We start from the raw sequence: 25466 nt of genomic DNA on the forward strand, positions 1-25466 counted from the left end.
GGAATAGCCAACTCAGCACATTTCATCCCCTGCCTTTGTACAGAGGGTTATATAGATTTAGTCATGAGGACAGTGCCCCGAAATGTTTAAGCACAGCCCAGAGTCTGTGCTTCCTGCTTGCTAGCTGTGACTCTGGGCACATGTTAAACCTTTCAGTGATAGTGTGAGGTTCCTGATGCCTCTCCAGTACAGTTGCTATGAGGATGGATTAAATAATCTCATCCATGTAGCACAGAGGTCTCAACTAGCATTGCCAGGAGTTTTGACTCATCCCAAGCTCATGCTGTCTGGGGGTGTTCATTGACTGGTACTTTATCTGTCCTGTCTTCTTACAGACAAATGTGTGTAACTACAAGCTTGGCATCTACTTTGTCTCAACATTCCTTTCTTTGCAAAATCTTCCATTGCAAAACTCTTCACTCCATTTCTACCATGTAGTTTACCCCCCTCTTCTATTCTATCCTGCCAGTTCTCATGTTCCTCTCTTCTAATTACTGCTTAGGGGACTGACTCAGCATTCTCCCACATGGACTGAAATTCTTGAAGTTGCTGACAAAGAAACACGAAAGTAGATAGCCATCAACCAAATTTCGGTGAGGTCAACTGCAGGTAGGGGAGAATTTGTTCTGTTACACATTGGTCCTTTTGTATATTTCGCAAGCAGATCATGGTTGCCTCAGATCTGAGCCTGTAAGAGTCTGGAAGATGCCCTGGGAGGTGAAATGCTAAAGGAGACATGGTCTCTAGCTTTAAGGAGAGGAGATTTTTTGAATCCCTTTCTCATTATTATGTATTTGAGTTAAACACAAGTTAAAATCATTGTGACAAAATGATCTGATTTTTCAAATCTTTTGAAAATAATTATTACTTTCTCTGCCTCTAATGAATCTGCTGAGATGAAGAAGATAATCACGATTTCAGTATTATATGCTTATTGGTTGAAGTGCTTTATGCACAGTAAATCATTTCACTTGAATACTCTTATCGTTCCCATTTTGCCAATGAAAAAATAAAGTCTCAAAGAATTTACATTTATTTTGTAAGGCTACACAATTTACAAATATGGATTTTGCATGTACAAACGTGAGTATTTGCTTGTTAGGCATTTATTTAAAATAAAATCAGAAAACTTATTAAACAATAAAATGAGGTGATATTATAATAGTTCTTTGTCTTGATTAACCATTATAGTCACCCTACAAAATTCTTCATTTTGGAAATTGAGTTATATTTAAGATTCCCATAATGTGGGATTTCCATTTTTCCCCAGCCATTCTTTTACTCACTTGTTTATTCACTGATTTATTCCATAAATATTTATCCTATGTATGCCCTATTGTAAATCACATATAATTCAGGTAAATAAAAGACCCTATTTTCTCCATAAGAATAGGCTCTTTTCAAACCATGGATGATTGCCTATATGAATTATAACTTGTTCTTTGTTAAATATATTTTAAAAAACAATTCCATGTTTTTGAGTGACATTAGTAGGTAAATCTAGAGTCAATTAAGAAACAGGTAAAATTATCACTAGCATTCTATTGGCAATATTTACTGGAGATAGAAAAATATGCTTTGGGGGTATAGATTTTCTACATTCTGCCCAGCACTTTACTCACACATTTTATCCATTATCTGCTGTCAAAGAAACCTATTGATACACTAACACATAAAAAAAAGGACTGAAGCTGTTAACCATTTTCAGAATTATAAAACATTCTGTTCTCAATGTTATTGCCTATTCTTACTTCTGAGGTTTGTGAAGTTAATTATTCATAAACACAAAATTTCTAAAAGGTAGATCTACATAGTGATATAAACTATCTTATTTCTGTTGATACTATTATATTCTTATTTTTGCCTGTTTCTCTTATGGAATTCCTAGTAAATCAAATCAAATCAACTACCCCCATCATCATCACTAGATAGTAGCAGGAAAGTTTCATAGTTTTTAAGAAAGGCACTGAGACCTGTAGACCAGAATGTTTTCTAACCTGGATCAAGATCTGGTAAACAAAGATTTTGGGATCTATAAGTAAAAATTATAAACTCTAGTAAACAAAGAAACCCAGTTCTCATGAGAGAACCCCATATTTGAAACTACTGCAGGACAAATTTTGTTGGTTGTCATTTCATGTATTACTGATTTCTGAAAGCTGTATTAAATATTGGAAAGAATAGCCTGATGAAATTTCAAGATTACAACCCTCCACCCCATGGTTAAAACATGAAAACCCAACACGAATAAAAATAGGATACATTAAACTTAGATTTCATGATTCCATCTTCATCTTTGACTGGAGATCAGTGATTCTGAACATTTTTTGATTATTTCTAATAACACCCACCAGCCTAGGTGCAGTTGGATGGTGCCAACTTAAAAAGTTCAGAGTTTGGCATAAACCATTCCACTGCATTTAGAGTTGGAAAATGTTCTCTTTGCCAAGCAAAGGAGCCAGTCATTGAGAAGGAAATGAGGCACTGCGCCATATAATGTGTGAATGCTACTTCTCAGGCTTAAAAAGAGTGCTTACAAATGCTTACAATTGAAAACTGAGGCATATGAGCAGTTGGGCTTGTTCACCTAAGGGTGCCAGATCCAGCAAGATCTTTCTTCAGTGCATTTTAATGGAGGTGAGTGTAGTCAGTAATACGGGCATCTGCAGAATTCAAACTTAGGAATCTCCATAGAGGACCTAGTAGAGAAAACTTTGGTTCTTTATCCAGATGTCATTAGCTAAGAGCCAATGTATTTTTTTTCCTCAAATGAGCACAACATTTAAAAGATTTCTTCAAGGTTTTCAGGACAGGAAAGACAGAGTGCCTTTTAGTGTCAAAAGATATCTTTGAATTTCCCATTTCCTGTCTCTGGTGCATTTACCTTCAATATTTCTTTCCTATCAACAGATTCTAAACAGCTCTCCAATAGCATTCCATTTGAAATGGAATTGATTTGTCTTGAGGTAGCTAACATTAGGAGCTAAGTGCACATTTCCTGTTTAATCATCAACTTCATTTCCTAAAAAAATGAACACATTGAGTATTTAACCTATATGGTGGTGAGGTAAAGAAAAGTACTGTCCCTTTGGCTGAAAGCCCGAAAAAACCCAATAAGAGCTTAAAAGGCAGCAGATTGTGAAGCAGCTGAGTATGTTATTAGAAAGAAATCTAGATACTTGGGATTTCATTGGATAAAAACCTCAGAATTTCTAGGGGGTCAGTCTCAAAAGACACTTCATCTGGTCATACATTTAAGGTTCAAATGCCATCATTTCCTTCCTAATTGATAACCCTTATGTATAATACCTTATAAATGAAGGGACAAGGAACTTAGTATACTCCAAAACAACTTTTCAGCTCAGATCACAAGAAAGATTTCACTATGTGTAATTTCTGTTGTAATTTTTACTTATTGATTATAGAGAAATCAATGGAGATCTCTCTCTCTCTCTCTCTCTCTCTCTCTCTCTCTCTCACACACACACACACACACACACACAAATAGTTCAAAATTTTATTCCACAGCTCATTAAATTTTTAGACAGCCTGACACCTTCAGTTCCTCCCTTTTGGCTCTGAGTTGAGCAGATTCCAGTTTGCTTATGGTAGTTTGTGGGTATGGTACCCAATCTCAGTCCCTTGCTCCAGTTATAGCCCAAGCACAGCAGATTCAATCACAACTCATGACTTCATCTGCCTCATGCCAAGCAGTGATACTCTTATCAAATAAAGCCCTATTCTACAAAAACAAAAACCAAACAACTAGATTCAGAAATGGGCTAAGTTGATTTAGAAACACCTAAAATGCACGTGCAAAGATGCTCAACACCACTGATTATTAGGGAAATGTAATTCAAAAGCACAAGGAATACCACTTCACATCCATTAGGAGGGCTACTGTTAAAAAGAAAACAAACAAAAAAATAGACAATAAGAAATGTTGGAGAGAATGTGGAGTAACTGGAACCCTATTGTACCATTCTTTGGTAAGAATATAAAATGATATAGTCTCTGTAGAAAGCAATATGGTGTTTCAGAACTACCTGTGATCCAGCAATTCCACCCAACATAATTGGAAACAGGATTTCAAAGAGATATTTATACACCCATATTCGCGTAGCAGCATTATTCACAATAGCTGAAACATAGAAGCAACCTAAGTGTCCATTGTTGGACAAGCAGAATGTGGTACATTCATACAATAGAATGTATTCAGCTTTGAAAAGGAAGGAAATTCTGATATTTGCTATGACGTGGATAAATGTTGAGGACATTATGCCAAGTGCAATAAGCCCCACTCATACACACACATAAATACTGCATGAATCAATTTATATGGGGTGTTTTGAATAGTTAGAATCATGGAGACAGAGCACAAAATGGTGTAGCCAAGGTCTGGGTGGGGTTCAAGGGAATGGGGAATTATTGTTCAATGGATACAGAGTTTAGTTTTGGAAGATGGAAAGAGTTTTGGAGATGAATAGTGGTGACATATTGCAATAATATGAGTGTACTTAATGCTACTGAAGTGTGCCCTTAAAGTCACTACAATGATAAATTTTATGTTATATATGCTTTACCACAATAAAAATGGGAAAGAAACAAAACCTTGAATATCATACACTCCTTTGGTAACCTTGTCCCACAACTGTAATCTACTGAATGCAGTATCAATTGCTTAGTATAATTCACACTACTTGCCAGATAATGAAACCATGAGCACTCCCAGATACATCACTGGTAGCAACTAACATTTCTTCTGTTACTGGGAGAAAGGGAATATTCAATGACTGGACATGCATTGACTCACATAAGCTACTGTGAGTAAGCTTACTCACGTAAGCTACGTAACAATGAAGTGGACACTGAGGTACTTAATGAGAGAGAGTCACTTGCTGAAATTTTTAGAGGTCATTATGAAAGAACTACACAATGCACTCTCAGTGCCAGGTTATTAGCTATGTGTACAAAACATCATACTTATTGGCTTTTCTAGACCCAAACGAAAGGTTGGTCATATATTTCTATTAGTTATCAATTTATATCAGTTCCTCACTGTGATTGACCTAAATCATTGTGGAGCCTGAGCTGGCATTCACCATCACCCTGGCATTCACACCATCAACAATTATCATCAGCTTGTTTTCTAAATCTCATCCAAGGTATTGATTAAAATGTAAAACTGGACAGGGCCAAACGAACACAGAATGCTCTCATACATCACGAGCGACTCCCCTCCTTGTTGCCATCTATGCATTAATCAACAACTTTGGGTGCAAGTGTTCAGCCATGTATGTAGCTTATAATTATACTTTTTCCTAGCTGAAGGTTTCTTAACTCTAATGTCACAACACATTGGTCTGTTGCAAATGACTGTAATATGTTTCATAACTAATTTGTTCTTTGAAAAAAATAGAGCAGATTAAAGATTACCTCCAAATTAGAGCCACTCTCATTCACTTCCAAATTTTCTGGAGGCTGGTTAATAGAGTCAGTGTTATAATTGGCCTGGGAATAATAATGGCTATGTCCCTGGGAGAGTGACAAATAGAAATATCAACTATCAAATGAATAATGATAGAAAAAAAATGGTAGCTTCAACTGTAGTCCACATTTTTTTTTTCCATCTTGGTTATAAGGATTTAATGAGAAAATTTGTCAAATTCAAGTTAAGTGTTTTATCTTTCCATTTTCATGGGTGACCTTATACAATTTCCTATAATTTTATCCATTGAATTTCAGAGTAGAATTTTTACTGTTTTATTGCAAAAAGTCAGTCCTACAGAAAAATTGAAAGGACGCCAGGTAGGGTCGCACACACCTGTAATCCCAGTTGCTCAGGAGATAAGGCAGTAGGATTTTGAGTTCAAAGCCAGCTTCAGCAATTTAGCGAGACCCTAAGCAACCCTGTCTCTAAATAATATATTACAAAGGGGATGTGGCTGTGGTTCAATGATTAAGTGCCCCTGGATTCAATCCCAGGTACAGAAAAAAAGAATTGATATTATAATGAACTGATCAAGATGCAACATTTTACCAAATTTGCTTTCTCTGTATTTATACATTTATATTTTGTTTTCTGAGCCATTTGAAAACAATGTTGCAAGCATCATGACACTTTTCCCCAAGGACAGTCATTTGCCTGTGCCATCCTTCCCTGCTCTTCTTATTGGAGTCTCTCTTAGGGAGCTGGTGCCTGAAAGCTACATTTTCCAGACTCCCTTCTAACTGTTTAGGTTTTGACCAACAGACATAACTGGCTGGAGATTGGACAATAATAGAAGAAAAGACAGGATATTTCTACAACCCTCCATGTATTTTTGGAGGTGTCTTTATTTACTTCTGCTAGTCCTTTCCTCCACAGTTTGGGCTTCCACTGTAGAGCCCCCAGTTCATTTCAAGTGGATAGTTCTGGCTCTTGGCCTCTGGCAACACTTTGTTCCCTTTGACTTGTTTCTAAACTCTCTACTTTTTTTTTTTAATGATCTGAAAGTTAGTAATAAAGCTTTGATTCAATTCAAGTTAAACATTTTTCACAAGATTGCTTAATAGATGCCATTTATTTCATTACACATTACACCAGGAAATTCAACTTTTAGCCTGTCCCACCTCCACTTTCGATCATTCATATAAGGTCATGACTATTAGATCTGCTCAATTATAAGGGGTGTTTTTCATCTTTGCATTTTGTTTTTGGCACTCTTGTAGCCCCAAGTAATTTCTAATTGAATGTTAGTATTATATTTCTATTATATTTTCAACTTGTGTTCTATCTATCTATCATGTGCCCTGGTGATCTTTATAATTTCTCTAGAATACTGTCGTGGGGACTGTATATGTTCTGTGAATGGCTTGCCATAAATTTTATAATAGTGTGATTGCTTGCTTATGTATCCTATTCTTTATTTATGCATTGCTTTCTCTTTTGCTAAATTCCTTTACTTCTCGATTTTAAATTCAGTGGAGAAAAAAAATGGAATAGAAATTGATTGTAATTAAAGTCAAGTTGCTTTCTACCCATGCAAATCAGCTGACTCAACATGTCTGAGAATGAACTCATCATTGTTCCTACCAAACTTGCTCTCCTCCCTGTATTGCTTAACTCAGTGATCTGTGTCACTCAATAGCATCCAGCTTCCAACTGGGGATTCATTTATGATCCCTGAATATTGATCACACCCCTTTATCCATTTTTTTTTCCCTCAAGGAAGGCGTGTACATTCTGCCTCCTTGGCTATTTCTTTCTCAAGAGCTCAAATCTCATCACCATTATCCAAGTACTGTTTTTCACCAGTTCCCCTTCAGGCTACTTCAAAACTTGGCTTTCTTATTTCTAGGCTCATGCCCTCAAATCGCTCTTCCCTTTACTTACAAGAAGTCCTTGTTCATTCTGATATGCAGATTTCCTCAACTCAGTCTTCTACCTAATCTCTTTTGATGGCTCTCCATTGTCAACGGGTAAACCCCCACCTCCCATCAAGGTACTACTTGTCTCTCCAGTCTCATATCTTGATTCTGTGCCTCCTGTACCCTTTCCCTCAGTCCCCACATGTTAGAGCTCCACAACAGGCTGTGCGCTCATATCTATATACTTGTGTTCCAGATGCTTCTCTTCCCCTTAATGACCCTCCATGTCGTGTTTACCTGGTTATCTTCCATTCATGCCTCAAGTCTTTGCTAGAGGGGCATCTTCAGACTCTCTCTCTCTCTCTGACCATGTAGCCTCATATCCCAGCATCTAGCACAGTGCTGACACAGTCAGGTGATCAGTACGTGCCCCCTAAAGGGTACCAGCCCACACTTCTCCTTACAGCCCTCAAAAGGCTTTCCTGGATCCATTCTTCCATCTGAATCATCCACCCTCCTCATTACTCTCTCTCTCTCTCTCAGCTAGAATTCTCTTTACAGCCTAGACTTGTCATGGCAATATCTTCATAAATATAAATGTACTAAAAATATCAAAATATATCTAAAAAGAGAAGACTTAAAGCTTGAAGCAGAGGTCCCTAGACTGACAGTGGAGCCACTATCTAGGTCTATAGAGAAAGGCTGAGGATCAGAAGTCTAGTGAAGTGACAGCTAGGCTAGGCATCAGTCTGTCATTGCCAGGAGTCAAGGACTGAGCTCCAAACCGGGATGTGGAAATCACAGCAGACCTGAAGCCTGGAAGCAGCAGCCACAAAGGTCCCATGGTGCCTCCTGCTTCCATCTCATCTGTGGGGCTGTTCAGGCCAATGATGACTCTGGAAGCATATGATTTGCACCATCCCTGTGAAATCACAAAACAGGGCTGATGATAATGGCTGCATCAGAAGGAATACTGGGGACTGGTCCTAAATTTCTCTATATTAAATAACCATTTTTTTTTTCTTGAATGAATTGTCCTGGGTTTTTCTGTCTCTTTCAGAGACCAGGAAAATGATAAACAGGGACCTAGGAAGGAATAAAAATAAACCAATGATGAATTTTAACAAGGCCAATTCAGAAGAATGCAAATACTACTGCATGAGTCTGAATAGGAGAAGAAAAATATTCAAAGAAAAATGATTATACAAAGAATGATAAAAATAGCAGGGTAATGTATGGACAAATTTAACACATGAAAAATAAAAAAAATTTGCTATTTCCTAACTTCCTTATTTGCTTGGTGTCTGCTAATCATGTCATCTGTCTTCCTATAATCCTCCCATCCCTTCCTCGTGCGTTTGGAATAAAATCCCCAACTTTTAGCATGACCTGTAAAGCTGGGATCTGGCCTCTGCCCACATTCCCAGCTGCGTCTCACACGTCTCTTCTCCCTCACCAGGTGCCAACCACCTGGCCTTCTTTCTGTTTTTCAAATATACCAAGTTTCTTGTAGTCTCAGGGTCTTTGCAGATATTTTCCTGTCTTCCTGGAGGGGGCCCCAGGGTACTACCAACTGATTCTTGTGCCACCCTCTTTCCCCCACTTTTCTTCCCACAAATCCTCAAAAGGTCTTCCCTGAATCCTCCTTCCATCTGAACTAGCTCACATCCCCATTAGCCTCTCAGCAAAAATACCTTTCATAATGCTCGTCGGAGTTTACAGTCATATATTTCTCCAGGTGGTTATTTAATTTATAAATGTAGGAACCCTGTCTATTTTGTTTACTGCTAGACTGTAGGGCCTCAATAGATAAATTTTCAATGGACTGGTGTGTTCGTCTTTTCAGTAGAGACTACTCTTTATAGCTCAGTCTCCCTCAATACCATCTCTTCTTCATTAGAAACGGAGCCTCCTGTGAATACATGATGGCTGTAACTCTACATCATGTGAAACCACAAAAAAGGGAACTTATACTCCACGCATGTATGCTATGTCAAAATACATTCTACTGTCATGTATGACTAAAAAGAACAAATAAAAAAATTTAAAAACGAATAGAACTAAGTAACAATTGGAAATGTTATCTCATAAATTCAAGTTTATTTAACTTATTTCTATTTAACTTAAGTTTATTATAACTTATTTACTATTTAAATTTTAAAAAACAAAGAAATGGAGCCTCATCTTTGACCTGAACTCGTGCCTGACCAGGAAAAGGCTGTTTGTTTTTGTTTTTGTTTTTTTCCCAGACTTCCTTCCTGTAGCAAGGTACAGCCATGTGACTAAGTCCTGGTTGATGGTCTGTAACCAGAAGTATCCATTGTAACTAAGGAAAAAAGGTCTTTAAAGGAAAGGGTTTGTGTGCTAGTCTGGAACCTTTCATTCTTTCTGGAGGCCAGAGTGAGGGCAGAATGGTTGGAATTCAAGCAGTCCCGTTGGACGTGAGGTGGCAGGCAAAAAGTGACAGAGTGCCAAGTAGAAGGACCCTGGATCCTACAGATTGTATGGAGCAGAGCTGCTGAACCAGGTGGAGATTGGGGCGCGGTTACCTCAGATGCTCCTCAGGGGTAAGCATAGAGAAGGTGCTGAGGGACAGGTGCAGGGCAGTGGGTCAAATAGGGAAGACATTCCCAGAGAAAGCAAACCCCATAATAAAGGGGCTAAATAATAAATAGTGTGGTGTGAATAGGTAATGACAATTAACACCCGAGGATGAGCATCAAAACACAAAAGCTAATGAGGGCAACAGCAGGTTACAAATCACATGTCGATTCTTGAAATTGTGGCAGACTGTGTCCTATAGTAACATCCATCATTCCTTCTCTCCCCAACTCTCAGAAGCCACTAGCCATGCTCACTACACATTTCTGTGTCTCCCTATTGGGTTAAATGGTAAAGCTACCCTTCCCTGCATACTGCATACTCATGGTTAGATTGGCCATGTGACTTGATTTGGTCAATAAAATGTGAGTTTTAAGAAACAGTCTGAAATTGGGTTGGGGATGTGGCTCAAGCGGTAGTGCGCTCGCCTGGCATGCATGCAGTCCGGGTTCGATCCTCAGCGCCACCTACAAACAAAGATGTTGTGTCCGCGGAAAGCTAAAAAAAAATAAATATTAAAAAATTCCCTCTCTCTCTCTCTCTTTAAAAAAAAAAAAAGAAAGAAAAGAAACAGTCTGAAATTGACCACATCCCGCCCTCCCCTGCAGCACCATGATTTCTCTTGTCATGACAACTAGCACCGTTCTTGACAGAAGTTCTTGGTTTCAGAGTGAAGACAACAGAGAGCAGAGAGTCCTAGCTGATCTAAGATAATGAAGGAATGGGAGAGGAAAATATATCTTTGTTGTATTAAACCTCTGAGATTCTGTGGTTGCTACTGCAGCATAATTCAGTTTATTTGATAGATAGGACCCAGTTTCAGTGAGGGTGACAGTGTACCCAGATAAGTTAACATTTTCCAGGGTCCTTTATAGTCAGGTGTATTACCTTTTTCACTGCTGTGACAAAAAGGACCCAACCAGAAAGACTTTAGAGGAGGAAAAGTTTATTTGAGGGTTACAAAGGTCTCAATCCATAGACAGCAGCCTCCAGTCCTCAGGGCTTGAGGTGAGGCAGGACATCATGGCAGAAGAGTGTGGCAGAGGGAAAGCAGCTCAATGATGATCAGAGAGCAAATAGAGAGTCTCTATGTATCAGATACAAATAAATACCCCAAAGCCACGCCCCCAATGAACCACTTCCTCAAGTCACAACTTGCCTACCTCCAGACACCACCCAGTTAATCCCATCAGGGAATCGGTTCACTGATTAGGTTAAGGCTATAACCCAATTAATTCTCCTCCAAACCTTCTTGCATTGTCTCACACGTGAGCTCTTGGGGGACACCATATCTAAACCATAACACTAGTTATTATCAGATAAACGTCAGCTGTAAGACATAGTAGTGTCATCTCTAACTTCTGGGAAAGCACATAAAAATATAAGTGACATAATTGAAGAGGTCCCTCTTTGTCCTTTTGTTTTTTATCATCTGGAATTCAGGTATTGATGATCTGCATTCAAAGGACTAGCTTGTACCACAAGGCAATGCAATTTCTTATAAAATTTAAACATGCCACTACTGTACAACACAGCAATTGTACGCTTGGACATTTATCCCGAGAAATGAAGACTTGTGTTAACAACAACAAAACCTATACAAAAATGTTTATAACAGCCTTATTTATCATAGTCAAAACTGCAAAAAACCTCAAAGTCCTTCAATAGTTAAACAGTTAAATAATTTGTTCACAGGGAACACTAAGAACAATAAAAGGGAACAAGAACTTGACACATGATGCCCTTGACAGCCTGGATGAACCTCGAGAGAATGAAGCTGACTGGTAAAATCCAGAATGTTACACACTGTGTGATCCTATTCATGTAAGATTCTTGAAATGACAAAATTAGACACATGGAGAATAGGTTAGTGGTTGCAACTTGTGTTAATGAAAATGCTGTGTATCGTCACTGTGTCAATGTCAATATCCTGGCTGTGACAATGTACTCTAGTTTTGCAATATGTTATCATTAGGGAAAATGAGATAAAAAGTGCATGGAATTTTTCTGTAGTATTTCTCACAATTGCATACGGATCTATAGCTACCTAAAAAAAATTGAAGAACAAATAAAAAATAAATTGGAAAAAAAGGAAAATAACAAAAATATAAGGTTTACCCAAAACCAATTGAAAAACATTTTCTGGGGCTTGGACTTGGGATTTGGGGATTTTTTTTTTTCCAGGTGAATCTACTATTTAACTAGACTTGAACTTTTAGGAATGCTACTAACAAATTATCATTCGATGCCTCAGGGTTTATTATAAGGACCTGGAAACAGCCTGATCCTCAATTCCAAACCAGATTATGCATGCTGAATCCTGTGGAGAGGAAAATGAGAGTTACTAGAATTGCCATGTCATCCTCTGAAGTTACTCCCCACCATTACCAAACAGTGGGGGTTGCTAGTACTTCCCACCCCACCTCTGCCATGCTAAGTGGGTAGGTGGGTATCCATTGCTGTGTACAGAGCCCAGAATTTTTTGGGAGGACCCCCAAATGGATGTCTGCTTAGGCAGAGTACTTATTGATTTAGGGTTGGGGACGTGGCTCAGTGGTATAGCACTTGCCTAGCATATACGAGGCCTGGGTTCCATCCCCAGTACTCCAAAACAAAACAACAAGACAAAAATCCAATACATGATTTACCCACCCACTGCCTAAGTAGGACAAAAGGGGACAGGAAAGGATGGCAGGGCAAAGACAGAGGGTACAGTGGAGAAAAATGAGTGACCATTTGTCCTGTGTTCCCATGTGCCAATGAATCTCTTGCAATTGTCATCCGGTGGAGTCCTCTGGCTATTGCTCCACCGCAAAATAGAAAGATGGGTGAAACATGAGTGTTCAGCACTGAGGAGGGTCAGCAGGGAGCAGATTCTTACAGAGGATTGTGGGGAAGCTCTTAGAACCTTCTACAGAGTTTGCAGGGCAACCTACGAGGAAGCCAGAGGATTGTGAGGTGAGTTCACCACTAAACAGAAAAGGAGTGAAAGCCAGCAGGCGGTGAACCAGAAGAGCAGCTAGTTATGCTGCTCCTTCCTCAATCCCTTCTTACTGCCTCTGCACAACAGAAAAGCTGGCACAGTGGTTCATCCTGCCTGTGCATTAGTATCCCCTGGGAGGTTTGAAAAGCATGGCTACCTAGAGCTCACACCCAGACACTGGGATTTAATGGGTCATGTCCAGTGCTCCCAGTTCCACTCGTAACAACTGCCTCAAATGTCCCCTACCTGCCTCAACACCTTCTGAGATCCAGATTGACACGCTCAGCCTCTTGCCCAGCACGTCCATGTGAATGTCTCAAATGCACCAAAGACTCAACAGGTGGCCACCATCTCTGTAAACATTTTTTTTTTTTACAAGTCCCCTCTCAGGAAATGGTCCTTTCATATATCCTGCTGTACAATCTGTATCCTAGAAGTCACTCTTGACATTTTCCTCTTCCTTTTCTCTGTCAGTGTCTCTCAATTTTATTAACTTCTTCCAATCATTAAACCACTAGCCTGCCCAAGGGACCACCATCCCTTGCCTGTTCTAGTGCAACAGCCAGTTAAACAGCCTCCCCCAAACCATTTAATCATCCGCAGTTCATTTTTCACATTGTTCCTAAAAGAACTGACTTTTGAAATGCAAATATGACCTCATCACATCTACCTTATCCATATCTGCAGCTGAAAATATTTGAATGATTTTTTTTCACTGATCTTAAGATCAAGAGCCAAATCACATCCATGTCATACAGGCATGCCTGGCTTGGCAACTGCTCACTTCTTATATCTCCATCCAACCACTCTCTTTAGCAACTACACTGTCCTTCCTCTGGTATTCCTCAATGAGTCAGGCTTCCTCTTACCACAGGGCCTTTGTATTTGCTGTTCTCTTTGAGTGAAAATAAATTCTTTGGGGTCTGACTTCTTCTACCAGACCCTAACTTTCAAATCTCCAATTGTTCCTTCCCCCAGGAAGTCTTCACTAACATGCACATTTAGGAACAACTTTTACCTAGTCATTATTTTGATTTTTATCTTATTTACCATGTGCCAAAGTTTATATTAAGGGTATGTGCATCGTGACATTTAATCTATTCAATAATCTAATGATGTTCATACTGTTATCAAAAACATTTCACAAATGGGGAAACAGAAGCAAAGAATGATAAAGTCACTTACCTTTGGCTACAGAATTGTCACATGCTTTCAAGTCTGTCTGTTTCTAAAGCGCATGTTATCCACTGTACCATGCCACCTCCCAGAGGCACAGTGGGGTATCTTCCTTAGGAAGGGACCCCTCCCATCTGCCAGTCGCCCATCAAAGGTGTATCAGAGCTCAAGGCCTGCCTTCAAGTCACCATCCACCAACTCTGTGCTGAGTGTCAGCGTATGACAGCACAGACACAAGCCGGAGAGATTACAAAGTAAATTCTGGAGAGCGTAAGGAAAACATGATGAATGGAAGTTGTGCAGTGGGAGGGTTGTGGGCTTAGTTGCATGTGCACAAGGAATGGGTTATTAGTGACAGCAACGGCAAGGCTTTCTCAGAGATGGAGGAAGCCTTTTACCAAAGGAGAAAGTAAACATTACTTAGGACAAATCTCATATCATACCTTAAATGTTTACAAAGGAGACAGAAGGAGGGAGGCCAGGAAAGAACAGATTTCCCAGGGGAGAAAACTGCAATGAGAACAAATAATCTAAGTCAAGCCAGAGCATGTTTGAACAAAAAGAATATCCGAGGACAGAGGAAGCTCCAAGGATAAGACAGGATTTTCCACAGCAGGAACCCCTACTGGATTTATTTTAGACTGTTTTAGAGTAGAGTACATAGTCAAATGCCAGGTCTCTATAAGCTAATCCCATATCCTACAGGTTTTGATGCTTGAAGACCTTTCCCAAGTTCAGAATACTTCTATTAAAATTGAGAACAGCTTTAACTTCTAACTGTAGGGTAACCGTTAAGTAAATCAAAGCATAGGCCATGAGATGGAATATTATGCAGCTTTTAAAAGTGAGGCATGCCTGTAATCCCAGCAGCTCAGGAGGCTGAGACAGGAGGATCATGAATTCAAAGCCAGCCTCAGCAAAAACGTGGTGCTAAGCGACTCAGTGAGACCCAATTGCTAAATAAAATACTAAATAAGGAAATAAGTCTAGGGATATGGCTCAGTGGTACAGTGCCCCTGAATTCAATCCCTGGTTACCCCCCACCCCAAATAAGTGAGGCAGTTGGCAAAATGCAATGCCCCAGGGTAATACTGATTGATGAGGTTTTCAAAAAAAGCAAAATACAAAGTGTATAGGATTTATAGTAGGTCAAAATATGTATTTTCTTTTTACACTTTGCTATGTATTTCTAAACTTTCTTCAGTGAGTCTGTATTATTTTAATATTAAGAACTGAAAGAAAAATGCTTTTTTTTATAATATTGTAGCCCTCTTTGGCACTTTTCTCTCCAAGTTTTCTCCTAGGGGTATCTCTGCTAGGTTTCTTCCGCTCATCTCTTCCCTCAGCGACAGATGCTCTGGTTGGTTCCTAGACTCCTTCTCTGCGGGCTGATTCTACTAAGCTTTTGACTTCACTTTCCTGAGCAGGGGCTTTTCTTCTGAACTTCCAAAGAAGTCTCCTAGGATGTCTTGACCACTAGCAGGGCATCTGCTGCCACTTAGCACGTACCATCTTCATGTGGTTTGCACACATGCTGTTGAATTACAATCAACTTGGCGGCTTAGAGTGACATCCATAAATTATCTCAGTTTCTGTTGGTCCAGATGTGGGTTGACTGCATCTTCTGCTCAGAGTCCTTCAATCCTAAAATCAAAGTGCTGCCTGGGGCTGTGATCTCATTGAACCTCAATATTTTCTTCCAAGCTCAATGGGTTTTTGTCAGAATTCAGTATTTTGTAGTTATAGAACTGAAGTCCTCATTTACCTGTGGGTTATATATTGGCTGGAGGTGCCCCTAGCTTCTGGAGGCGAGGTCCTAGAGATGTGACTTTTGTGTAACATGGCAGCTTGCTAATTCAAGGTCAAGGGAGAGCATCTGCAGCTGCTTTGAGTCTCTTGGGAGGGGGGCTGTTTATCTGATTAGGCCAGGCCCACCCAAGGCAACCTCCTTTTGATGAATTTGGTGTCAAGTGAATAGGGCCATGATTCACATTTCTAAAATCCCTTAATCTTTGCTATGTAACTTAATCTACTTGTAAGAGTTACAGCTCATCATCTTCACAAGTCCTGCCCATACTTAAGGAGAGAAGATTACATATGGTACCTACTCCAGGAGATGTGATTCTTGGAGACTGTTTTAAAATTTTTCCCATTTTAAGATTACAGAGGTAAATTAAGGGTATTTCCAATATTCGATTAGAATTTGCTTAAAATAAACTTTAACTAGATTGAAATTCATGATAAAAATATCATTCTCAAGTGTATTTTATACCAATCTTGTGCAGATTTCAGCAGAAAAAAATTTCTGTTTATTTGAAGCTTCCCAAGAATGCAAGGGAAGCTGTTGAAAAGAGTACCCTCTATAATAGCCAGCTCTGGAAAACTGTGATTGTTATTGTTGTTTTGCGGTGCTGAGAATTGAACCCAGGGCCTTGTGTATGCTAGGAAAATGCTTCACCAGTGAGCTACATTCCCAGCTCCTAGATTTTATTGATACTCTGAAACCTATGAATGAATTAAATGATCAACAAAAGCAAGCAAGCAAGCAACCAACCAACCAACCCAAAAACCAAACCAGCATGGAAATAAATTAGTGCTAAGAACAAAATAATTTCATTGCTTTTTTACTTTAGGAGAAATTGCATTTCAGATTTCTTTTGGAACAAAAAATTTCCACTGTCAAAAAGTTCAAAACTGTTTTCAAAAATAGCTGTTGTAGAGAAAGAGGGGTGGGAGTATGGTGTACGTTGAGCTAACGAAAAAATATGCCTGTTATTTCCTGGCTGCCTGGGTTCAGACTGTTCCCTTCACACATCATGCCATCAAAAGCCTGGTGAACCCCAGGAATGGCTTGGAGGCAGGAGGCTCTGGGGACACACTGGGGTGGGCCTGTGGTTGCACCTGCCCTGGTCCCTGTTGTATTGCTTTGGACTTTGAAGAACACCGTCTTCTTGTTTTGAGACCTATGTTTCTGGAGGTGACTTTCTTGGATATATTCCCGGTGAGGTGGCATTTCTTGTTTGTGGCCCATGGTTAAGCTCACGACTGTCTCTGTCTTCATCTTGTTTTCCTTAGCGTCTCTCTTGAACTTTACTTTTCAACACTGTGGCTCCTGCTTCTCACTCATTCCATTTTCTGCACCAGCCATTCTCTGCAGTCCCTGATCTTGGGGCTAACTCCTTTAATCTGGAAGCTCTGACATACTTTTGCTACTCAACCCGTTCTACCCTCACCTTGCTTGGATAAGAGCTCCCATCCTCTTATAATTCTTGGAATTTCTTTGTGGACAATGCAGCCTCTGGGATGTTTCCATCATTCACAAGGGAAGAGGCTTTGTAGAATTTTTGGTTGCAAGTGACTGAAACCCAAAACAAATGATCTTAAGCATAAAATGATGAATTAGCTTCTCTGGATTTTAAAAGGCAGAATGCTTCCAGAAGGGTGCTCACAGACACAGCTCAAGGAGACACAGTAGTTCGAAGAGGTCTGGTAGGCACCAGAGTCTCAGGAAAGAGGACCGTGGACTCATTTTCTCCCTGGGCTGGGCTTCACTTTGCAGCCTGGCTTTCTGTACCACCCTCTCCATGTGGCAGAGAAGATAGCTACCACATGCTCTAGAGCTGCATCACCCCATTTAACCCTCCCTGCGTCAAGAGGGAGTCTTTCAGTCAGCATCTATGTGACACTCTCAGGGGAAGGTTCTGATGGGCATGGCTCAGGAGAGGGAAGAGTGAGCCTCAGAGGCTGGCCCAGCCCCTGTGAGCCTCCCACTGCACCTCAGGGCAGAGTTGAAGCTCTGTGTCTAGCTCCTCAGGGCAAGAATAGGAACTCCTCAAAGGAAAGAGGGCTGTGTTTCAAAGACAATGGGAGATCACGGCATGTGACAAAATCCCTAGCTGCCACAGCCCCATGCAGTAAGGAGATTCAAACAGAACTTAGCGTCCAATGAAGTGTCTTAATAACTCCCTAACATTCAGCCTTCATTTGTGTGACATGATTGAGAGGCTGAATGTAAGCTGTGGAACATGATTCATAAGAAGATCAAGTGTTGTCTGAGCCATGTAGGGCATTATGACCATGCAGACCCACGGATTATAAATCATGGGAAGTGGGGATTTTCCGTACAGGTAGAGGAAAATATCGTACCCAGGAGGCAGGAAGCTCAAGGAGCTAGGGCAAGAATGAGACAGAGGAGGGTCATCAAGTTAGCTGTGGCTCTAATACTATTTAAGACGGTAATATACACAGCCATATGGAGCACCAGTACCTTGAGAGTTCACAGAGTCTCAATGGAAATGTCAGGCTACTTGCATAAGAGGCTTGAGGGGTCCCAGCATGATGACAGGGATACTTTTCACTCTGCTCATGAATCAGCAAGAAGAGCCAGTAATTCTATGCTCCAATACTGGGTTTCACCATAATTACCAACCAAGGGTCTGGAGGTAATTTCAGCAGGGGAGTTGGATGGGGATGGGGAAGTGCGGAGACGCATTTACGGAACACTTCACCAATCCAAATTTTTGGAGTATTCTGGGATTTTCTCATAGGACTGCACCTCAAAAGCCTCCATCTGGGTAAAATCAAGATGAAATGTTTGCTGACTGTTTATACCCTAAGGGTGGGATGCTCTTCTTAAGAGTTTCTAAAAACGTTCCAAGCCAAGTGCCTGTCATAAGAAAGAGAATAGGATGCTCATAGTTTTCTTTCTTTCCTTTTTTTTTTTCTTTCTTTCCAGTAAATTCTGGAGGGTGATAATTCAGAGCCATGAGTTGTGATGTTTCCTCTTTCTTTTTTTCAGTGAAGACAGTGCAATGCTTAGACATGTCATGAACTTAGCAAAGGAAAATAATATATACTTTCAAAAATTTAGTACCCCAAATTTGGAACCCAGCAAATTGGAATCTAAGATGAACACACATGTAAATCTTTAACATGGTGCTTGTGGGAGGAGGGGTGATGGGAAGGGGAATGTAATTCAAATACCAGCCTGGAGGAATCATTTTGATTACGATGTAAGAAGCTATTGTAATGAGGTCAATTCTGGTCCTTATGTTATTAGCCGACCAGTGAGGACATAGACAAGGTAGAACAGAAATTAATTAGCAGTATAGGTGCTTTACAATCTGAGGTATTCAGAAATTTAGCAAAACTAGGTCTGCATTCTTGAAAAAAATAAGATTGTAGAGAGACCTTATTAAAGCACAGAAGGCTCAGCTATTTAAGATGGTGACATACATAGAGGCAGGAATGTGCAGAGAGAAGCTGAAAGGCAGCCAGGCCCTGAAGGAATTTCAGTGGAATTTCTTCACCGGAGGAGTAGTTAATAAATAGAGCAGATTTCTAAGGGCAGAAACTAGAGCAGCTATTACAAATAGGTTTGTCGTCCCCCCACCCCCACCTTCTTCTTCTTCTTCTCTAAAGGAGGAGTGATAGGAAGTTGGAGAGGAAAATGTTGAAACAAAGAAAAACAAGGTTGGTGTGTTCTTCCCATCTACCTCCCATGCAAAAATGTCTGTTCTCATTCTGAATGTCATGTCATTTAATAATCATACAACCTTCTCTAGTGTTGGCTTGGGGTGTTCGATTTAGATTAATACTAGATACCATTAAGAATGTCGCTTAATATAATACTTTTCAAAAGTCTGAGATCCCATTTGTTTTGTCTCGTGGCCAACATCTCCGCCATTCTCCATTGGAATAGCAGAAGGACAGAAGCAAAGACTAGAGAATCCTTTTGTGCTCTGCAGTTGTGCCCTCCTCCTGCCTTTGAGGCGGGCTCCTCCTGACAGTCTGGTGCACGGAGATTTCTGGGAGGCAGTTTTAATACACTGGATGCCAGTGAGTCTGAGGGCCTGAGTTATTTCTGTTCCCCTTAATCAAGTCGGTTGGAGGGATGCTAGCTCATGGTACACATTTGGATTGTAAAAGGATGACAAAAAGGGAACGTGTATGTCTTTTGGTCAACATCTTTGTGGTTTTATCAATATGCAAATTTCCTCTCACCTCAATGGTGAAACAAAAAAAGTTGCCAAGACTCAACTTTGCAAGAACTGTTAAACTTCAAAATTTGCCAGTTGATTCACGGGAAGGGAACTGTTACCTATTACCTGGCTTTTTGATGTTCTTCCTGTTACCAGTTCAATTTGTGTGTCTCACAATCCATGAAAAGTGAAGGAATATTTACCTAAAGCCTCCACAGGATTCTCTCAGGGTAGCCACAGAGGCAGCTGTCTTAGTGGCTGAGCTGACAGGTGTGAAGTGACTGGAGTCACCACAGCCCATTTCCTAGGCCACTGGCCTCATGGTCAGTTGGAGGTTTGTGCTCCACACAAAGCCTATTGAAACAGAATTCCTGCTGTAGATCCAGAGGAGACTGTGGCTCCACATTGGGGCCAGTATAAAACAAGGGATGAACATGGATATCTGGTGTGTGTTAGACATCACTGGCTACAAATCTGGTGGATTAAACACAAAGCAATTCATGGAAAGGCTAGGGTGGCACTTGTAAATTGAAGGAAAAGCTTAAGCGTGAGCTAAAAGGAGAAAATAACAGATCTTTGGCTAGGGGAGGACTGGCACCTGGTCGATAGTCCTCTAGTCCTCATGCAGTGGGAGGGAGGGACTCCCCTACAAGAGCTCAAGGTATGCCTACCCCAAAGTAAGGTAAGAAATGAAGTGGATGTGGTACAGTCAAAACAAACTATCCCTTCAACCAAAAACCAAGCCAAAGGAAGAAAATCAATCTTGCTATGCAAAAAGCCAGCAATCAGGGGACTTCTGGTAAACAGCATGACCTTTGTGGTCCAAGGGCCAGAGAAGAATCAGGAACTTGAAAGGACAGGAGGAGAAACAGAAATAGCAGGAGGGCAGGTGCTCGGCTCTCTAGGGGGGAGAGCTGTGGGAATGCCATTCCACCTATGAAAGCTTGGAAGGCTGGACCTGCTCCCCACCCGTGGACTCTCCCTGTCAGTAAAAGCCCCTGTTTGTGAGCCTTCTCTGGGAAGAGGTGTCCTCAGCTCTGCCTCTTGAGCTCCCTATCCCCTCCCTGCGCCTCTGCTTGGGTGAACTCTGGGACACTGTTCAGCCTCTTCTGCCAATGGAATTTCCTCCTTCCATGTTTCCATGGGAACTGTTAAATTGCCAGGGGCCTCCACTCTTGGGCCTGGCTCCCTCTAGGCCATCCTCACTAGACTTCAGGAGCATGGTGGCTGGCAGCAGCTATGTCAGCACCATGGTTGGTTAAATAGGCCTTTGTGGATTGGCCTGGGAACCAAATCACTATTTATAATGATTTCCTCTATGGAGAAATTCTTTGAGTTCCAAACACCCCATTGACTGATGACCTTTATGAACACAACTGTCCTATCTGGGCTCAGCAGTGGGGTGAGATCACTAGCAGTTGTCAGAGCCAAGCTGGGAACAGCAAACCAAGGCTGGGGCAGGCTGGGGTCAGAAGCCGGGTATGGGGGGCAGCTGTGCAGGAGCAGCAGAATCAAGGCAGGAAGATTCAGAGGCATCGTGGCAAGTAAAGTGCAGATTTGAACCTGGGATCAAACCTGCTGGGATAGGGGGTCTGCAGGGGAGAGGGTGGGTGACATGAGCAAAGAAACCAGGGTGAGTAGAGTGTGGCCAGATTATCAGAGGACTGGAAATGTATTATGCAATGCCTTTATTATCACACTCCTCTGGGGTCCCACTGCCAAGAACTGAGGAATGTGGCCACTTTGTCCTTATAGGTGTTACCCCACTCAGTGAAGCACAGTGTCCAATGGAAGCAGACTGCACTGGCTAAAAACCAGGATCTGTGTTGCTGGTTCTATCCCTAGCACAGGGCCCTCGGCACAAGATTCCCTGTTGCTCTTCTCTCTTGCTCTTCTTTGCAAGTTCCATGGAAGGAAGTCCTGGGCAAAGGCCTTCATTTCCTGTTCTATGTGCTCATAAACTTGAAGGAGGTGAAGTTAAGGAGGAGAGGGAATGAAAAATATGGGAGGACTAGGGAAAATGGTGAAGATATGAAGATGTTGTTAAGAGAATTGGAGCTCTTCCCAAGAGTTCTATGGCTCTAGAAGCTTCCATTCAAAAAGAATTAGCCCTAGCAACACTATAAATAATAGTAAAGAAATACAAAATGCCCAAAAGCTCATGAATGGATAAATGGTAAAAAGTGGTATAATCATATAATGGAATATTATTCAGTCATAAAAAGAATGAGTACAAATACTAACCTTGAAAACATTATTGAAAAGAAAAAAGATGAAAAAGGTCACATGTACTCTGAATTCTCTTATATGAAATGTTTAATGGGCAATTTCATAGATACAGAAAGTATATTAGTTATTGCCAGGGTATGGAATAAGTGGGAAATAGGAAATGATTGCTAATGTGTACAGGGTTTCTTTTTGGAGTAATGAAAGTGTTCTGAAATTAGTGGTGATGGTCATACAACATTGTGAACATACTAATTGTTCACTGAATCATACACTGTAAAATGGTGAATGTTATGATATGTGAATTATTTCTCAATTTATAGAAAAAGATTGATGGGAGACTGAGATAGGAGGATTGCAAGTTCAAGGCCAACCTCAGCAACTTAGTATCTCAAAAACTAAAATAAAAGAGGGCCAGGGATGTAGCTCAGTGGTAAAGTGCCCCTGGGTTAGATCCCTAGTAACATTACCCCTTACCCTTCCCCCCACAAAAAAAAAAAAAGATTGACAAGACTTGGATGACTTGGTGAGGAGTCGATTTTCATCTGCATTTGCTGTTTCCAGAGCTCAGATCCTCTGTTGTCCCGTCCAGCTGCGTCTAGTGCATATGGCTTGGGGGACTTTACAGAGAATTTGGTATAATTGTTACTAAGTAAACATTTTTGAAAGAGTCAAGTGTTTCATGTTTGAGTCATGCACTCAAGTGGTGACAGGGAGACAAAGATAGGATTTGGGCCCTCAAAAATCTCTATTCATTTCCCCAAGGCTACCCCAAATAGGAAGAACCATAACAGCAAACAAAACCACACCGTAATGTAGAAGTACTTGTATAAGAAGTGCAAGGAAGTATTTTTAGAAAATATGCCACTTTAATTGATCTATTCTAGACCATCACTATTAAACATTGGATTTTCTAACCGAATACATCTTCACATGAGATAGTCTAAGTCACCTTTTCACTCTATTTCCTCCTGGAAGCCCCTCCAGCGTGGAACTTCTGCATAGCTATCTGTGCTGTGAGTCTGTCTCTGCATTTCTGCCTGTGCTTTTTGAATGCTTTATGTGGGGCCGCCATGAACAAGATCCTGTTTCCAATGATAAACATGCTGAAGTGGGTGTTTGTCCTTGTAGGCCCAGCATGTGTAGGGAGTTTGCCTGGTGAGTATAACTCATGTTCTGAACCGGACAAATCGTTGAAGCAGAATGCGATGGTCAGAAGTGCTGGGTTCTCTGTGCTGCTTGATCAGCTGGTGTGAGAGGAGGAAGACTGAGCTGCAGCTCCTAGAACCTAAGCCCCCTCTTCAATTCTAGAGGACAAGAGATCCCTGACTGACTTTTTAACAAGGAAAATAGGAAGAAGAAATGCAGGAGAGAAGAGAATGGGAAGTGGCAAGGGAGAGGGACAAGTTGGACGATAGAGTGAAGTGAGATCAGAAGCCTGAGGAATTAAAGGTGGGTTACATTGACACGTGCAGCCTGTTTTCTACTTGAGAATCTCTTGAAGCTTTTGGATTGGGGCACAAATCAGGAAATACATTTCGCATCATGACCCAGGATCTGTGTACCTACCTGTGCATGGAGGTATGTGGATTCGTAGAGCTGAACCAGAAGTTTAATGAAACATTTCTTAGGTTTTCTATGTGTGATGCATCCTGGATATTACTGTTCTGTTCCATTCTGTTCCATTCCATTCCATTTCAAGTGCCATTATTTTAAAAATGCTGGTTGTGATCAACTAAGTCGGTTGTAGAACACACACTGTTTTTTTCTTCAGAAGGACCATACAACCAGCTCATTCTGGGCTAGGAGTGCTGTTAATGAGCTTTGATCACTTTAGCTCTGGCTACTGATTGTAGCTGACTCCTGGAGGTGGTCTGGGGAGCACTACTGTGATGGGATGTCTCCAGGAACCTGGGTCCAGCTATGATGCCCGCCATATCTCCCTCCCACAGGCTTCTCTTGGTGATTGCCATTTCTTTGTCTTTGGTGTATAGATTCTAAACTATCCCTCTCCTCCTTTCCAATTAGTACATGATAGCATGTAGTGTGTGTTTCTCCTTAAGACAAAGCAGTTCACCTCTCACAGGAAATGAACAGATGTATTCATAACAACACAGCTTGCCAAATGGTTGAGTCACTCAGCCCAGGCATGTTGGAAGACTGTACACTATAAGCTTTCTGAAGATAATAATGAAGATATGGGTAACTCATTTTGGTTATAGCATAGGACTATCTCTGTTTTTCAAATACAGATTTATATTAAATTATTAGTATTTTCTTCTTGTGAGTAAAAAACATTTTAAGATATCCAACAATTGTGCCTAGGATGCAAAAATATGAAGATCTATGAAGGTAATATCTATTTATTATAACCTTCCCTATCACGCAGAACCAGACACTGGTTATAACTGGAGCCTTGTGATTCCATTTTTTATTTCCACTTACATATTTTCTCTTTTTTTTTTGTTAACTAGTTGAATGTAGGTTATGGAAGGAATTTAGTGACATATATGAAGAGTTTTGGCATCTGGCTATATCCTGTGATGGATTTTATTTTATTTTTCAACATCTCTGCATAGTCCCTTCTCCTTTATATTCTCATGTATGAATTTTAAATGGGGGCAAAATTTAGCTCCTAGGGATGTAAAAATGTCTTGCTTTATATGCATAAAGCATAGATTTATAGTATTAAAATTTCATGGGGACAATCAGGCAAAATGCCTTGAATGGCTCCTTAAGGAGGAAATAATGAAAAATAAGTTGGGAAACATTCTTCTGATGGAAACCTGGTCATCCTTGAGATCTTCCTATTCTTGCAATTCTTTTCTCTTTCAAGACTTATGGGTGGGTGGAATGTCCTCCTTGTTCCTCCTTTCCTTTTGCAGACTAATCATTCTTCCTAAAATTTCCCAAATAAATTCATCCTAAAATTCCTCACCTCCTTTAAAGTGCCTTTAAAGCACAGATGAGTCCTCCTGGCTTAGATAGCTACAGAGAGTTACTAAGATTAATGTTTCTATAAACACTCACATACAAGCTTTTGTGTGGGCATAAATCTTCACTTCTCAAGTTTCTGTCTGGACAAGGAATTTGCATGCCCAGTAGTAGAATTTCTGGGTTATATAGTAAGTCTACGTTTTACATTTTGA

The 25466-nt window shown here is 40.5% G+C and overlaps 1 long non-coding RNA gene across 1 annotated transcript in view; it reads left to right on the forward strand.

Moving 5' to 3' along the window:
• Nucleotides 1-11862, forward strand: part of LOC144365549 (uncharacterized) — a 37380-nt gene extending 25518 nt beyond the window's left edge. The window contains exons 2-3 of the long non-coding RNA XR_013424096.1: nt 503-609; nt 11647-11862. This is a non-coding gene — a long non-coding RNA (uncharacterized LOC144365549). The remainder of the gene's footprint in view (nt 1-502; nt 610-11646) is intronic.
• The last annotated feature ends 13604 nt before the right edge of the window (nt 11863-25466 follow it).

Source organism: Ictidomys tridecemlineatus, chromosome 7 (genome assembly GCF_052094955.1).
Source record: "Ictidomys tridecemlineatus isolate mIctTri1 chromosome 7, mIctTri1.hap1, whole genome shotgun sequence".
In the NCBI taxonomy this organism is placed as follows: Eukaryota; Metazoa; Chordata; class Mammalia; order Rodentia; family Sciuridae; genus Ictidomys; species Ictidomys tridecemlineatus.